General features: G+C 38.5%; 1 long non-coding RNA gene across 1 annotated transcript; it reads right to left on the reverse strand.

The window, feature by feature from the left end:
* Positions 1-12,256: 12,256 nt before the first annotated feature.
* Positions 12,257-17,128, reverse strand: LOC124033205. The gene is made up of 2 exons (XR_006838334.1): positions 17,067-17,128; positions 12,257-14,877 (listed from the first exon to the last, which is right to left on the reverse strand). It is a non-coding gene; the product is annotated as an uncharacterized LOC124033205 (long non-coding RNA).
* Between the last annotated feature and the right edge of the window lie 1,420 nt (positions 17,129-18,548).

An 18,548-nucleotide genomic window follows, 5' to 3' on the forward strand; every position in this document is an offset into this window, starting at 1 on the left:
TTTCTCTACACATTATGAGCTACGTATCTTTGAGTCCAAACAGATTGATGAGACCCTACTGTAAATCAAGCAGACAATAACACATTATAAACACCAATTTGTTAGGCATGTTGGATCCAGAGTAATGAATGAAGAAGCACTTTGGTTGTTGTTGCATGTCATGATGTTTGTCATGTGACTCATTCAGAAAATGATTTCCTGGATCAGCTGATGATAGTTGAACATGTGACTAACTAAATTGCTACAGTATTAAGAATGATGTGTAATTATTGAAGAACCGCGTTAATGACAGTATCCATATGGGTGTTGTCAATAATGTTAAGGTGACTCTTGGTTAGAACCACTGGATTTAGCAAACTGAAATTATTTAGGATTTCTGTGCCTATGAAAACTGTTTTCCCAGCATAACATAATGAGCCACTAAATGTTACATGGTTCGAGTGGATTTTTTAAATTTAGAAATTGCACTGTAGAGCCTGTATGTCAGCATTTCACTGTTTCTCCTGTTGTATTTGGCACACTTGACAAATACATTTTGATTTGATAGAAGTAGGACTTGTCTACCTGGCCTGCACACAAATGTAGACTTATAAATGTGCCCATTTGGGGATGTCTGATATGTCTGAGAGAGTATTTATGATTGTCTTAATGCACCACCACTAATGAGTTGTGGAGCTTCTCAAATATTTTTTTCTTTACCTCAATTAGCAAGTAAACAAAGTCTAATCAAAATCTATTGCGAATGACAATAGTTTCTCAATGTATTTGTAAAATATTTCCAGCTCTCACACTTTCGATAACCACTCGGCATAGAAGGGAAAAATGTAATGCTCTGATGCAGTGGAAACGTCATAAAATACCTGATTACTTCTTATTCTTTGCACAAATAACCGACAGCTGTATCTGTCCAGAACTCACTGGCCGGGAAATTGAGGCCCCAGAATATTTTATACAATGTTGCAAGCTTGCAATCTCGAGTTTTGGGCCAACCCAGTTGATAGTTGATACAATGTTTTAAGTTTGTTATAGACAGGCCATGTGCAGCAAATGTAAATGATAGGATATTTATTTTTAACAGGATATTTTCTACCTGCAGGCTGGAATGTTTTTATTTGTTGGCTTTATGTAGACTATTTTTACATAGTTGGCAATGGCAATAAAAGTTACTTTTAGATTTGTATAATTTTCATTTAGATAGAATGTAAATTCATCACAGACAATAATTTTGAGATACTATTTTAAATTAAATGGATAAGGTTGCTGACCGCTGGTGTAGCCCATTATCGGAAACTTCAGGAGCATAATGGCAGAATTTCTGTCCTTCCGGTTAGATTATCTTGATCTCTGGCTCCCTCGAGTCATTTGTGTGTCTTAATAATTTGATCAACCAGCGTGCTTAAAGCATCAGACCAGTTCAGTACATTTAGTTGATTTCATTAAAACACAAAGGTGTGACTGTATATGGAAAAATACACAATATTTCAACCAATCGAACAGACGACTCTTGGTTGACCAATATTTATTTTAGGTGGGGACAGCACTAGAACATGATTTTAGGGCTCCTGAGTGGCGCAGAAGTCTAAGACACTGCATCTCAGTGCACTACAGACACCCCGGTTCGAGTCCAGGCAATGTCACAACCGACTGTGATTGGGAGATAAATAAAGGTTACATTTTAAAAAATGAAATAAAACATAGTTCATTCAGAAAGTTCAGACCCCTTCCCTTGTTCCACATTTTGTAACGTTACAGCTTTATTTTAAAAATGGAGTAAGAAAATAGAATCCTCATTAATCTACACACAATAATGAAAAAGTGAAAACAGGTAAAAATCTGAATATTTACTTAAGTATTCAGACCCTTTGCTATGAGACTCAAAATTGCTTTCGGGTGCATCCTGTTTCCATTAATAATCCTTGAGATGTATCTACAACTTGTTCAGAGTCCACCTGTGGTAAATTCAATTGATTGGACATGATTTGGAAGGCACACACCTGTCTATATAAGGTCCCACAGTTGACAGTGGATGTCAGAGAAAAAAACAAGCAATGAGGTTGAAGGAATTGTCTGTAGAGCTCAAAGACAGGATTGTGTCGAGGCACAGATTGGGGAAAGGGTACCACAAAAAAATATGCAGCATTGAAGGTCCCCAGGAACACAGTGGCCTCCATCATTCTTAAATGGAATACTCTTCCTAGAGCTGGTCACCCGGCCAAACTGAGCGATTGGTGGAGAAGGGCCTTGGTCAGGGAGGTGACAAAAAAACCTGATGGTAACTCTGACAGCGCTCCAGAGTTCCTATGTAGAGATGGGAGAACCTTCCAGAAGGACAAACATCTCTGCAGCACTCCAACAATCAGGCATTTATGGTAGAGTGGCCAGACGGAAGCCACTCCTCAGTAAAAGGCACATGACAGTTGCTTGGAGGTTGCCAAAAAGAACCCAAAGGACGCTGACCATGAGAAACAAGATTCTCTGGCTTGATGAAACCAAGATGGAACTTTTTAGCCCTGAATGCCAAGAGCCACGTCTGGAGGAAACCAGGCACCATGGTGGTGGCAGCATCATGCTGTGGGGATGTTGTTCAGCAGCAGGGACTGGGAGACAAGTCAGGATCGAGGAAAATATTAAGTGCAGAGAGATCCTTGATGAAAGACCTGCTCCAGAGCACCCAGGACCTGGGGCAAAGGTTCACCATGCTCAAAGACCTTAAGCACACAGCCAAGACAACACGGGGGTGTTTCAAGTTCATAACAGACAGGCCATGTGATTTATAGGATATTTATTTGCAATGTTTTTATTTGTTGGCTTTATTGTAGGCTATTTTTTTACATAGTTGGCAATAAAAGTTACTTTTAGATTTGTATAATTTTCATTTAGATTTGATAGATTAATCACAGACTGATTTTGAGATACAATCACAAATTAATTGTGTAATTAAATGTATATATTTAATTAAATTAAATTAATTAAATTAAACTGTTCCATGAAAACGTGCATATTAAAACATGACTGGCACGCAAATTGGTAGAAATAGTAAAATACACTTGCACTCCAAATTAGAGGTCGACCGATTATGATTTTTCAACGCCGATACCGATTTTTGGAGGACCATTTTTAATTATGTATTTGTAATAATGACAATTACAACAATACTGAATGAACACTTATTTTAACTTAATATAATACATCAATAAAATCATTTTAGCCTCAAGTAAATAATGAAACATGTTCAATTTTGTTTAAATAATGCAAAAACATAGTGTTGGAGAAGAAAGTAAAAGTGCAATGTGTACTTTGTAAGAAAGCTAACGTTTCAGTTCCTTGCTCAGAACATGAGAAAGCTGGTGGTTCTTTTAACATGAGTCTTCAATATTCCCAGGTATGAAGTTTTAGGTTGTAGTTATTATAGGAATTATAGGACTATTTCCCTCTATACCATTTGTATTTCATTAACTGTTGACCATTGGACTATGGTGCTGCAGGGTAGCCTAGTGGTTGGAGCGTTGGACTAGTAACCGAAAGGTTGCAAGTTTGAATCCCCGAGCTGACAAGGTACAAATCTGTCATTCTGCCCCTGAACAGGCAGTTAAACCCACTGTTCCTAGGCCGTCATTGAAAATAAGAAATTGTTCTTAGTTCTTTGTTCTTAACTGACTTGCCTAGTAAAATAAAGGTAAAATAAAAATAAATAAAATTATAGTCACTTTAGTATTTCCAGTGTAACAGTATAGCTTCCGTCCCTCTCCTCGCTCCTCCCTGGGCTCGAACCAGCAACACAACAACAACAGCCACCACATCGCAGGTCGTTATTGCGTTGGACTAGTTAATTGTAAGGTTGCAAGATTGGATCCCTCGAGCTGACAAGGTGAAAATCTGTTGTTCTGCCCTTGAACGAGGCAGTTAACCCACCGTTTCCAGGCCGTCATTGAAAATAAGAATGTGTTCTTAACTGACTTACCAAGTTAAATAAAGATTAACTAAAGGTGTAAAAAAAATAATAATAATTGCCGCCCAAAAATACTGGTTTCCGATTGTTATGAAAACTTGAAATCGGCCCTAATTATGAATTTATGAAGGCCAGCAGGAGGTGGTGGTTCAAGAAGATTTTGTTTCTTCCTCTGGTTAGGTTATATTGATGTAATGGCATGAAAAAGAAATTGCTGAAAATTATACAATGACTTATCAACAGCTTTAACAATTTGAATCCCACAGGAAATCTACACTGGCAGTTATAGAATATACTATATAGCCTAGAAACCTGGTTAAACTATCATTATGACATCATGGATGGCCAGTCCTTGTATTCATAGTGTAGTGAATTCAGGCGGTAGCCCTGAGCTGAACTCAAACCTGGGTCAACATCTGTCTGAACTTCTTGACGAGGTCGCTAGGTTTTGGGTTATGGTTGCGACAATAGCTTCCTCTATGAATTTGAGAGTGTAATTCCACCACTGTTTTGGTAATATGATGATGGATGGGGCTGGAGAAATGTAACTACTCTCAAATTCATAGACCTATGGATGCAAGGACTGACCATCCATGTTAATATCAACATTATAGTTTTAACCATGTTGAGGCTATACAGTGTTGGTTTACATTGTTTGTAAACATTGGAGTAAAGAAAGTTTACTTGGGGTTCTGATGGGGTACAATAGTTGAACTAAGCTCATGAGGCATGTGTTATATTCTTCAAGAATCAATGGCTATAAATAAATAATTTAAAAGTCACAATATGGATGTAGCAATTGCAGATTTCCCCTTTTAACACCAAACATCAGTTCAACAACTGCTGAGTTTGTGCCTCTGTATTTAAGACTGTACTTACTGTAATTTTTTTATTTTTGGAAAAATAACGTTCCCAAAGTAAACGGGCTGTTTTTCAGGACCAGAAAATATAATATGCATATAATTGACAGCTTAGGATGGAAAACACTTTCAAGTTTCCAAAACTGTAAAGATATTGTCTGTGATTATAACAGAACTGATATTGCAGGTAAAAGAAAGAGAAAAATCCAATCAGGAACGCAGCGGTTTCTAAATAAGAGTCCCTTCCTATGGGATATCAACAAGATTCCTTTTCCTATGGCTTCCTTAATGTGTCTAGTATCACAAGACATAGTTTCAGGCTTTTATTTTGAAAAATTAGCCTGAGCGACAACATTGCGTCAGTGTCCACCTGATGATGGCTCTTTGTGTATTTCTCACGCATTAGCCATTTTTCCACCCGGTCTTACTGAAAAAATCTCTGTCCGGTTGATATATTATAGATTAGATATTTAAAAAACACCTTGAGGATTGATTATAAACAACGTTTGCCATGTTTCTGTCGATATTATGGAGCTAATTTTGAATATTTTTCTGCATTGTCGTGACCGCAATTTCCGGTCATTTTCTCAGCCAAAGGAGAAGAACTAACTTTTGGCTACAAAAATTATTTTCTGGAAAAAAAGGAACATTTGCTATCTAACTGGGAGTCTCGTGAGTGAAAACATCCGAAACTCATCAAAGGTAAACGATTTAATTTGATTGTTTTTCTGATTTTCGTGACCAGATTGCCTGCTGCTATCGATAAACTTACACAAATGCTTGTCTTGCTTTGGCTGTAAAGCATATTTTCAAAATCTGAGATGACAGGGTGATTAACAAAAGGCTAAGCTGTGTTTGAATATATTTCACTTCATGAATATGAATATTTTCTAGTAAGATTTTTTTGTCCGTTGCGTTATGCTACTTAGTGTCAGTTGATGACAATTCTCCCGGATCCAGGATGGGTAGTTAACCAGGGAACGGTTTCTCAAAGCCATCTTATGGCTAAATTCACCATTGGATGCCTTAAGATGCGTTTGGGAAACCGGGCCCAGATATCCGATATCCTCTTCTTCTTCCTCCTCCTTTTTGGATGTGACAGTCATCTCCACCTCCTTCACTCCAAAAACTGCATCCTCTTCTTTCTCTACCTCCTCTTCTTTTACTGTAACTTTCTCCTCCTCTTTCACTCTGAACACGTCTTTCGCTTCTTTCACAGTAACGGCCTCACTCTCTACTTCTTGATTTACTGTGATAACCTCCTCTTCTTTATCAAGAGGAGAGTAGCTTAGTGAACTCATGGTCGGGGATGTTAGCTAGGCTTATGCTAACTTAACCAGTCCGCTAGCTGACTAATAACAACAAATCGGGAAAAGGGTTTAAAACACAGTGGCTAATATACACTAAAGCGTCTAAAGAGCTTTATTGGTTTGGCTATTTTGTCTAGCAAGCTACCGAGGTGTCTGACTAACTGTTGCTGCTGTTGAAAGATGCTAGAAGTCCACTAGATTTTACGTCACACTAGCAGCATTGCCTCAAGTCGCAAACCGCCATCTGCTGACTGGAGTGGGTAAGTCAGTTGAGTAGTGAAATGTATATATATTTTTCTGAAAAAAAGTTAAAGGGTAGGAATCATTGACGTCGCTAGGCCTAAAATATTCATTTGCCCCCCCTGAATAAATCAATATAGTCAATATAGTCAATATATTTTTTATGTGATTAATTTTTTTCATCAACCGTTCCATCGCATCTTAAACTTCCTACCAGTACGGCACTAGGACCAGGGGAGGCTGCTGCTTCACTAGTGACTGTTGGACTTTCTTCAGCAAAGATGATGGACAGAAAAACTAGGAGAGAGTGGTACCCCTACACAGAACTGAAGTGGATCTAAGATGGTGGACAGAAATGCTAGGAGAGAGGGGTACCTCTCCACAGAACTGAATTGGATCAAAGATGGTGGACAGAAATATTAGGAGAGAGGGGTACCCCTACACAGAACTGAACTGGATCAAAGATGGCGCACAGAAACACTGGGAGAGAGGGGTACCTCTCCACAGAACTGAATTGGATCAAAGATGGTGGACAGAAATACTAGGAGAGAGAGGTACCCCTACACAGAACTGAACTGGATCAAAGATGGCGCACAGAAACACTGGGAGAGAGGGTACCCCTCCACAGAACTAAACTGGATCAAAGATGGCAGACAAAAATACTAGGAGAGAGGGGTACCCCTACACAGAACTGAACTGGATCAAAGATGGCGCACAGAAACACTGGGAGAGAGGGGTACCCCTCCACAGAACTGAACTGGATCAAAGATGCCAGACAAAAATACTAGGAAAGAGGGGTACCCCTACACTGAACTGAACTGGATCAAAGATGGCAGAGAGAAATACCAGGAGAGAGGGGTACTCCTACACAGAACTGAACTGGATCAAAGATGACGGACAGAAATACTAGGATGGAAACAAATGTAAGGGATAACTAATCATGCAAAAAACATGTACAGTTGACAGGAATGTTAGTTAATGTAGAGACAAACGATTATGCATTTTTTTTAAATCATAGTTCATTTATGAAAATCGTGATTTAGCCAGCTAGCTGGCTAGCTTTATGGGTGTTGTGACATGAGTATGAAATTGTAATTCTGGTTGTTTTAGGGTCTCCAGAAACAACCAGCAAACCAGGCTGGCATTTTGTGAAACAGTGGATGTATAGAATCCAGCTAGCTGAAAAATTTACTGCAAATTGAATGTACAATTTTGTAAGCTTTCCTTGCTGATATTTGCAATGCAGATAGATGACATTACGTAGCTAGTCATGTTCTTGCTTATTGTGCAGTGGATGATTAAAATCCCTGTATGCCTATCTAGCCGATCTGTGTATGGACCCAAACCTTTGGCATACATATTAGTTAAGAACCTAGCTATGAACCTCAGCTATCATAGCCAGTTGTATCAACTTCAAAACAGCCTGAATGACATTAATGAAGCCTATGGATTGAGTAGAATATAATATCATGTTGTACCAAGGATGCAAGTCGTATATACATGTAGTTGTTACCATGGATGAGATCCCCACATTGTTGCCTGTACATGTAATATATTCCCTGATCATGTACTCTACTTTGGCAAATAAAGGTGCAATTTAGGTATGCATGTCTTGGAGATTATTTTAGTCATATACATCAAATTCCAGTCTTTGAATGACGCTGTGTCTGCATGTATGTATTACAATTATACACTTCAACAGTGTTTACTAATCTTGGTCCTGGGACATCAATGGCTACACATTGTAACTAATAGACTAGAAACAGGATTTAACTAGTTAATTCATATATACAGAAATATGTTAAAAACAGTACACTAAACTTCCTATGCATCATGTAAATACTCTAACACTGGTTAATCTCAATATCTAATGCCCTTCATCTGCATTGATCTGGTAAACACAGGATAGGTGGAGTATTTCAACACTTCATTTCAACCAGTAGAGAATGTGAAACGCTTTATTGAAAAGTTCATTATCCAAGTGTTATAAATACACGTTCAATCTGTCCTTCAATGCACATCTGTTGTGCATTATAAAAACAGAGGAAGAAAGAGGAGGTGGTGGAAGAAGTGTAAAAGACAAAGGGAAAAATGTAAGCACATAGGAGCAGGGAAGGCAGCACATGATTAATGAATCACAGTGCTACATAAATATTCTCTCAGTTCATCACAATTACATAAAAGTGTCTAGTCGGCCCAAAAACGCAGGTGAGGTGGCGATGATGGGACTGGGGGTTGGCTTCCTCTCACATCAAAACATACCTGCAGAGGAGAGACAGATGGAGAGAGAGAGCATGTTTAAGCCTTGTGTTTTTATTTTTTATTCTAACATTGTTAGTCATCAATCAGGAGGTGAAATGCAAAACTGACCTTGGATCATTAACTCTGGGACTCTATCTCTATCTGTATTTCAATGTAAAGCATCTCTTTAATAATACTTCCTGTATAATATAAACTGACCTGGGATCATTAACTCTGCACTCTATGTAGCCAGTTCAGATGCGGGAGGGGTTCACCGACACAGCTGATATAACCTAGAGGATTTAGGGAGAAGAGGAGAGAGGGGTGAAGTGAAGGAGACAGACAGTTATTGAGAAAATAAGGTAGTTAAAGCCATCAGGAATCTGTGTGTGGCCTCACCTGTTGTCCACACCACACTAAGTGGCTGCAGAGGACTTTATGCTGAAAAACATGAACGGACAAACAATCTAGCATAGTTCTAGAAATAATGAAGTGTCTTACTATTCTCCATGTATGGCCCTCTTGTCTGTTCTTTGATGGTGGAAGGAGCCACAGTTATACACCTGAGCCTGCTTACTGCACAACACAATCCATCAATCATATTGATACATGAGTGTGTAGGTGTGGGTTATATGGTGTCTAATTGTTCTACATTTTTTCAATATGGGTGATTTAAAATAGCCTGTTTTGTTTTTGCACAGACATCACACCCTTACCTAAACATAACATTGGATTGATAGATGCATGGGCACACATGTGCATGTGTAGCATGTGACAATAACAGGATCATATCAAGGATGGCATCACAAATGAATAAATAAATACCACTTGAAGCTTGATGATGATGAGTTGATCATTTGAATCAGCTGTGCAGTGCTGAGGCAAAAACAACAAGGTGCCTCTGAGTCCTCAGGACTGAGAACCACTGCTCTTCCTTGGGACCTCTTCATATGTAGACTGTCTTTCATAGCGCTCTTTATCTGAGGACAGAAAACCTCACAAGAAACAGACTTCACTATAGTGAAATTACACCACACCGAATATTATGTTACTATTATCTCCGTCCTCACTTCTAGGGACAGGAACAACACAAAAGGTGCCACTTAGGCTGCCCGTTGTGACTCCGTCAAGAATTCAGCAGAGCAAGTTTGTATGAAGGTCTGGTTATTAAATGGGTACATAGTTCAATAGTAATATCCTCTAAAACACTCTGGTGACAAACTTTACTGCCCTGTTTCCAGTTGTCCACATGGCTGGGAGAACCTATTCAAGTAAGTAAGTAAATAGATTTTGAAAATGAATATATAAATAAAAAAACGATGTATTATTAGCTAACTCGCTACAGTGCAGGCTGACTCTAATGAGCTGCTAAATGAGCTATCTAGCCAACTTCAAATACTGTACAGATAGATAGCTAAGTGAATTAAATATCACCCCTTACCTAACTTCATATTAGCTATCTTGATCTATTTATCACTGTAAAAAACTCAATCCAAATACATTTGTTGGTAGCTAGCTAACAGCCATGGAGGAGGGTGAAAGGACAGCAGCCCCAACTGTCAGTGAGAGAGGAGGCAGTCCATCTGCTGACTGGACGCAGTTGAGTACAATGTATATTTCATTTTCAGACAAAGTTAAAGGGTCGGAGGCATGAGTTTTTACTCACCAGTGTAACAATACAGTGCGGTTAAAAATTTTGTAACTTAGATGTAGTCACGATCTGGTTCCATATAAGTACAAACAGTTATGTTTTTGTTTAATAGTTACAAAATTAAAATTACATTTTAAATGTTTTCTTTACTCAAGTATGAAAATTGGGTACTTTTTCCACCACTATATTTTTATAACGATCCCTTGTGTCATGCAGTCTGGGTAACCCCGGACTGCATGACACAAGGGATCGTGGGGGTAACCCCGCTGTCTGAAACGTTCATCCAGACAATTGGTCTTGTTTGTCATAGTCACTCTGTGTACTACAAATCCTGTGTATGCGACTGTATTGGCTGATGGGGAGGATCTTTTTTAGGGGTGTAGTTAGTTTCATGCTCATCAGAGGTGAGGGTGAATTTCAGATGTTCACTGCTTGTATTGATGAAGGAGTGGAATGGATTAAGTTCCTCTGCTGTCCCCTAGAATAGAAGGAACACGTCATCAATGAAGCCTTTTAACAGAGCCTGATGTGCTATAATGGATTGTTAGGGCTGACAATCACATTATTCTCTAACAACCCCACATACAGATTGGCATAATTAGATGCTATTTTTTTAAAACTACAATGAGCATAATGACCTGAGCGCCTACTTGTCTCGTCTGTGTTTCCTTTACACCTGCTACGTAAAAGAGACCGAAGAATGTGTAACAGTATAGCTTCCGTCCCTCTCCTCGCCCCTACCTTGACTCGAACCAGGGACCCTCTGCACACATCGACAACTGACACCTACGAACCATCGTTACCCATCGCTATTAGCACGCGCCCCGCTAACTAGCTAGCCATTTCACATCGGTTACAAATGCACAATGATCAATGCTATCTGGGATCCTTGGGACATCCCTACCCTAAACCCTAACCCTTTTAAATGTCAACTTCAATGGGCTAGGGACATCCCAAGGATGTATCTCTACCTGAAAATACATGATCTAAGTGTTTGATTGTTGGTATTCAGCAGTCATAAAGTCTTATTTACTTTAATGAACTACTAAAATAGTGATTTTGTCAGACAACAGCTCTACACTTTATTGACTGACTGATCCATTCATCCTTCCATCCCTCCTCAGCCTTCCTCTCCTCTGAAGACCCAGTGGTTAGGAAGAACACTTCTACAGCAAGAGGTCACACATGGTTTAGATGGTAAATATGTTTGTCCCCTTAGCGGCTCATCACGTCAGCAAATGGGAATATGTTCCACCTATGTTTATTTACATGAGCGCAAATTGTCCACTGATATTGGTATAATTTCTCACCCCTTTTGGCTGTATGAAAGTTAATTTCCCCTCAGGCAAACACATTTGTTCTTTGTTATTATGATGGTAATTTGTGTCAAATGTTCTTTTCCCCACTCATCCACCCTGCTTATTTATATTCAGTGGCCTGGCTTCACATAGACTGTCAAAGGCCCATCCTGGTAGATCTGAACCTAATGCAGTTTGGAGGTGATCAGATGACAGAAGTCACATTTAGGTGTCAGGTGTAACTGAGGCTGTAGATGCTCCATATCCATTACTTTGAGTGTGTTTATATAACAAGACTGAATGTGTTTATTTCTGTGTTGCAGGGGAAGTCAAGAAATGGAACTGCAAGTCTGCAGAGCTGTGGGAGACCACCTCAAGCACCTGGTTGAGCCGGGGGTGGTGTTAACCTCTCCACCAAGCATTCAGCAGGCTGTAAAAGTGGGATTGATCTGTTTGATCCATTTATTTGTTTCAGTTTTCAGTAGTTGAATCCTTTGACGTATTGTTGATTTCAAAACATTTCCGTTTCAACAAATGAACTGGGTTGGTTGAAAAGTGATACTAAACGTACATACAATGCACAATTTTAACAATGGAAGATATACTGTTTTTCATACTAAGATATGTGTTGCTTTTGCACATATTTGTTCATTGGTTTTGTTAGTCTGTTGATTGTCAGTCATTGGGTTAATTTGTCTTACAATATGTTCAAATCAAGCTTTATTTATACAACAACGGATTCACAGGAAAAAACAATTAAAATAAAAAATATTTAGTCCACAAACAATAATAACTGAAAGACTAATGAGCATTCTTAGGAAATGCCATTGATTAAAATATAAATTGGACGCAATATCCAACCCCAAAATATAAGCTTGTTTTTTTTAGGAGGGGCTCTGAAAGACACTATGGGGGATTCCACTGAAAGTTGACTAGTAACAACAACTGGGACCTAAAAGACACCCACCATGAGACCCACTAAATCTGCCCAAGAAGAGGCAAACAAAAGAAAAACCCAAACCTAACTTAGACAGGAAGAAAACCAAAAGTATTGACTCTCCACATCTATCAAGACAACTGGAGCACTAGGCCAGACACTCTTAAATAGAACCTGGACCAGCTCAGGTGAAACACCTTTCCACGAACGAGATGGACAAGCCAGCACAGGTGTAACACATACTGACTAACGGGGTGACACCAATGTGCCGAAGACACATTTCAGCTGAACAACTGACTAAAAAACAACTTCCATTTCACATTATAATGAACTACAACACTTCACCTTCTACAATATAAACATGGTGTCTACTGGCTGTCAACAATTAAAAACAAGAAAAAGCACCTACTTCTAAATAATAATATACAATCGCATTTTTTTTCTCCTTTTCTTTCAATAGAATCCTAAAACTCACTAGCTTCTAGAACTCTCGTCCCAAAACTCAAATCAAATCGTATTATTCACGTATTAGCTGAATACATGTGTAGACCTTACAGCGAAATGCTTACTTACGAGCCCCGAACCAACAGTGCAGTTTTTTTTAATACAGAAAAAAAGAGATAAAATCTCATCTCCAATAAGGAAAAACATGTCAAAATAAATTGTGATCCATGGTAACACACTGGCTAAATGCAAAACACATATTGTTGACTGTCCACCCTTGAGACAACCAGCAACCAAGTTGTCCTTACCACAGACTTGTCTGATTTCAAGAGGAAACTCCTGCAATATCTGTAGTAACTTTCCAACTCACTGCAGAGCTTCTCTCTCTTTTCAGGGTTCACTAGATAGGCATGTTGTTGGATCGGGGCCCAGTCCCCAATGTCATGCTCTAGTAGATTTGTGTTGGCACATCTAAGAATGAACCCTGATATTCTAAAAGCAGAGCAACAGTGATGCATTTAAATTTAGGGGTCGCCAAACAAAGGAACGCAACACTTATTTGTCATCACTCATCAATATCATGTTGAAATCAATTGTGCGAGAGCAGGGAGATGACGTTCTGTTAAAACTAACAGCTCAAAAACCACATGGAATCTGGGAATAATGTGTACATCCCTGGTTAGAGGACAATTTGTAGAAAACACATTTTGAAGTGTTATATTTTGATTGAAGTGGGTAACCACTTGGTAAGTGGAACACAACTCTTTTTTTTGTTAGTAAATGTTTGATAAATCACATAAATAGTAACTCTTTCAATTCAGAGCCTGGATCTTTCCACTGAGGCTAAGATCAATTGAACAAGAGGTAAACATTTTTTTTTTAAATGTACCTTTATTTTACTAGGCAAGTCAGTTAGAACAAATTCTTATTTTCAATGACGGCCTAGGAACAGTGGGTTAACTGCCTGTTCAGGGGCAGAACGACAGACTTGTACCTTGTCAGCTCGGGGGTTCGAACTTGCAACCTTTCGGTTACTAGTCCAACGCTCTAACCACTAGGCTACCCTGCCGCCCCAGGGTTCAAATTCAATCAAATACTCCTACAATGTAAAAACATTTTACATTGTGACATTAATTCATTGATATCATGAAACAACCCCATGTATTTTCTGATGTTTAATCAGATATCTTTTATCAGTGTATCTCTTCCCACATTGATCACAGCTTTGAGATTTCTCCCCTGTGTGTGTTCTCTGGTGTACAGTCAGCTGGCTAGATGTGGAAAAAATCTTCCCACATTGACTACAGCTATATGGTTTCTCTCCTGTGTGTGTTCTTTGGTGTGAAGTCAGCTTGCTAGATGTATAAAAACTCTTCCCACATTGAGCACAGCCATAGGATTTCTCTCCTGTGTGTGTCCTATGGTGTATAGTTAGATAGCTAGATGTAGAAAAACTCTTCCCACATTGATTACAGCTATAGGATTTCTCTCCCGTGTGTGTTCTCTGGTGTAAAGTCAGCTTGCTATATGTATAAAAACTCTTCCCACACTGATCACAGCCAAAGGGTTTCTCTCCTGTGTGTGTTCTATGGTGTATAGTTAGATGGCTTGATTTATAAAATCTCTTCCCACATTGATTACAGCTATATGACTTCTCTCCTGTGTGTGTTCTCTGATGCAAAGTCAGATGGGTAGATGTAGTAAAACTCTTGCCACACTGATCACAGCCATAAGGTTTCTCTCCAGTGTGAATTCTTTGATGTATTTTAAGGTCGACTGAAGAGCTGAATCTTTTCCCACAGTCAGAGCAGCAGATAGATTTCTCTCCTGTGTGTACTCGCTGGTGTTTCTTGAGGAGTTCTGATCTGGAGAGACTCTTTTCTGCCTCATCAGCATCATGATGTTGTTGAGGACCCCCAGAGGATCCACGATAGTCACGTCTCTCTCCTGTGTGAACGACAAAGTCAGACAGATGGTTAAATGCCCACAACAGCAGAAATCCATTGTTTATTTGAGGTGAAAGGTGATGCCCATGAAGTGTACCCATGAAGTTCTACAACAATTGACATCTGTAAAATTATTTGATCCTTAAGACAGTCAAGTTAGCAACAATCATATTGTCTAGTTTTCAAATTAGTGGTAACTAGAAAAAAGTTATTAAAGTTGTTGAATTCCTAATCAGTGTGCCAGACGACTTTTGGTCTCCAATATAGGCCTCTTTCTGTAATAAAATTGCGGCATGAGGGCGATGCACATGCAATTTGATTACAGAAACTCCTCCCTGCTAATGAGGATGTAGTATATCTTCCTGGAGCAAAAATGGTGATCAAAGATTTTAGTTTTTCACAATGTATTCTGAATATTAGAGTGCAAGATCAGGAGTGCTACTGAAGGAAACTCACATTAAGCTCTGTGTCTATTCACTAATTCACCACCATGGGGGAAAACTCAGGGGAGTTCTCATAGGCTGACAGCAAAAATAGCCTCCATTTACAGGTTGCTTATGAGTGAATTTCACACTACTTTTGGATTATAATTGTAAGGCTCGCTTGAATTTCCTGCTTAATATGTTTGTATTGTCACAAAATCAACTGTTTTACACTTAAACACTTCAACCAGTAAAATGCTCTTTGGCTAGCTTTGCCATCAGCCTGACAATAAGGGTTTGTACACTAAGTGTTTAACAAATTGGCCCATAACTTCACCAAACAACATAGACCTACTGTAGGACCCATAACTTCACCTAACAACAACATAGACCTACTGTAGGACCCATAACTTCACCTAACAACAACATAGACCTACTGTAGGACCCATAACTTCACCTAACAATAACATAGACCTAGGACTATAAATAATTTAAAATTTCAGGTGAAACATGGAAACTAAAATGTCTTTGTCATGACATTTCATAACCTGATCCCCAGATAATTTTGTGAATAATCCCACTAGGTTACTCTGTAATGTGTTGTCATTCTAAATGTCCTGAATAAAGGAAAATAGCTCTTTGTGTTGTACAATAGCCTATCCATAAAGGAACCGTTCTCTACACGTGTCCAAACAGACTAAGGAGATCCTACAGTAAATCAAGCAGACAATAACACATTATAAACACCACTTTGTTAGGGATGTTGGATCCAAAGTAGAGCACAGCATAATTGTCTTTACCAGAGTAATGAATGAAGAAGCACTTCGGTTGTTGTTGCATGTCGTGATGTTTGTCATTCGATTGTCATCCAGAAAATTATTTCCTGGATCAGCTGATGATAGTTGAACATGTGACTGTAACTAAACAGCTACAATATTAAGTATTATGTGTAATTTTTGAAAAAACACATTAATGACAGTATCCATTTGGGTGTTGTCAATAGAGTTAAGGTGACTCTCAGGTTAGAACCATTGGATTTAGCTAATTCTGATATGATTTAGGATTTCTGTTTTCCCAGCGTAATATAAGGAGACACTAAATGTTACGTAGGTAGAGTGCATTTCAGAGATCTGAAAACAAAAAAAACTGTACTAACAAGACAATAACCTAAACCACAAGGCCAAATCTACACTGGAGGAGCTTACCAACAAGATTATTGACATCCTGAGTGGCCTAGTTACAGTTTGGACTTAAATCGTCTTGAAAGTCTATGGCACTTGAAAATGAAACTTGAAAATGGCTTTCTAGCAATGATCAACAACCAACTTAACAGAACAGGAAAGATTTTTAAAAGAATAATGAATATTTACATGAATATTTACATGAAGATCAGTCCATATTGGATGACATCACGACTTCCCATCAAGCCAACTCCTTGAATGCCTTACTATGACATCACTCACTCCTTCTTGTTTGCAGTAAAAAAAACACTATTTTGCTCAAAACATTTATTTGTTTCCCTTTAGTGTGTTTATACTTTACTGTATTTATGTCACTTTTCAACAGGAAACGTTTTTTAAAAATCACTGGAGGACGTCATGAAGAATTCATACAGTACAAAAACATATTCAAGTGTAGAACGCCTTTTTAAAAATCACACATTAGTTCAACAACTGCAGAGTTTTTGCCCCTGTTTTATAAGATAGTACTCGTTGTAGTTACTGGTGATAATCAGATCAATGTCCCTGTTTTGTAAGATAGTACTCACTGTATTTACTGGTGTTAATCAGTTCTCCAGTCTTCTCTTCCTCGTCCTCCTCTAATGTGACAGTGATCTCTCCCTCTTCATCCTTCATTTCAAAAACGTCTTTCTCTTCTTCTTTCACTGTAACAGCCTCACCCTCTACTTCTTGTTTTACTGTGACATCCTCCTCTTCCTTCTCCTCTTTCACAACAATGTTCAGCCCCACAGCTTCTTTCTCCGCCCAGCAGACCTCCTCTTCTTTAACAGGAGGGGAGTAACTTAGGGAGCTCATGTTCTGGGATGTTAGCTAGCTAGATATCATTAGCGACTAGACTAGTGCTAACTTAACCAGCCAGCTACTATAGCTGACTAATAAAAATAACGTAATATTATATTACATCGGTTAACAAGAACATAAGACAGAGGTGTGTCTAAAACACAGTAGGTAATACACACCGAAAGCGTATAAATAGCTTGAATCATTCGGCTATGTTGGCTAACAAGCTACCGAGGTGGTTGACGAGCTGTTTCTGAAGAACCGTCCACTAGATAATAAGTCACGCTGGCAGCGTCGTCTGAAAGACGCACATCGCCGTCTGCTGACGGGAGGGGAAACGCAGCTAGGATCATATTTTATTTTCAGACAAAGATTATTTGAAATGGATTTAATTAAATAAAACTATTATATTGAGACATACAAAGACAGTAATGTGTTGATTGATTAGTGCGAATATATCATGGTTTTTTTTACTACAGAACATTTAAGGCTGTTCCATTAAGTCAAACTACATTTAACTACATAGCCAGCTACTGTAGGTCTATACTGCTCCTACATGGTGTAACAATACATCAAGTAGATGTATATAATGAACAGACTAGGTCTATACAGCTCCTACATGGTGTAACAATATATCATGTAGATGTATATAATGAACAGACTAGGTCTATACAGCTCCTACATGGTGTAACAATACATCATGTAGATGTATATAATGAACAGACTAGGTCTATACTGCTCCTACATGGTGTAACAATATATCATGTAGATGTATATAATGAACAGACTAGGTCTATACTGCTCCTACATGGTGTAACAATATGTAGATGTAGATGTATGTAGATGTATACTACTGTTCAAAAGTTTGTGGTCACTTAGAAAGCACTTCTTTTGTCCATTATAATAATATAAAATTGTTCATAAATACAGTGTAGACATTGTTAATGTTGTAAATGTATATATTTTTTAATAAATTGCTTTACCTTTATTTAACCAGATGGCCATGATGTCATAATGATAGTTTAACCAGGTGGCCAGTTGAGAACAAGTTTACAACTGCTACCTGGCCAAGTTAAAGCAAAGCGGTGAGACCCAAACAACAACTTGTTCTTTAACAAAGGATTTGTAAACAGTATTGTTGTATAACAATCAGGCAGTAGAACAACAATAATCATCACCCTCTTGACCAATCTTCCCTCCCATTGTGTTTGATTCAGACCCTGCCAGTT

This window comes from Oncorhynchus gorbuscha, linkage group LG04 (genome assembly GCF_021184085.1).
Source record: "Oncorhynchus gorbuscha isolate QuinsamMale2020 ecotype Even-year linkage group LG04, OgorEven_v1.0, whole genome shotgun sequence".
In the NCBI taxonomy this organism is placed as follows: domain Eukaryota; kingdom Metazoa; phylum Chordata; class Actinopteri; order Salmoniformes; family Salmonidae; genus Oncorhynchus; species Oncorhynchus gorbuscha.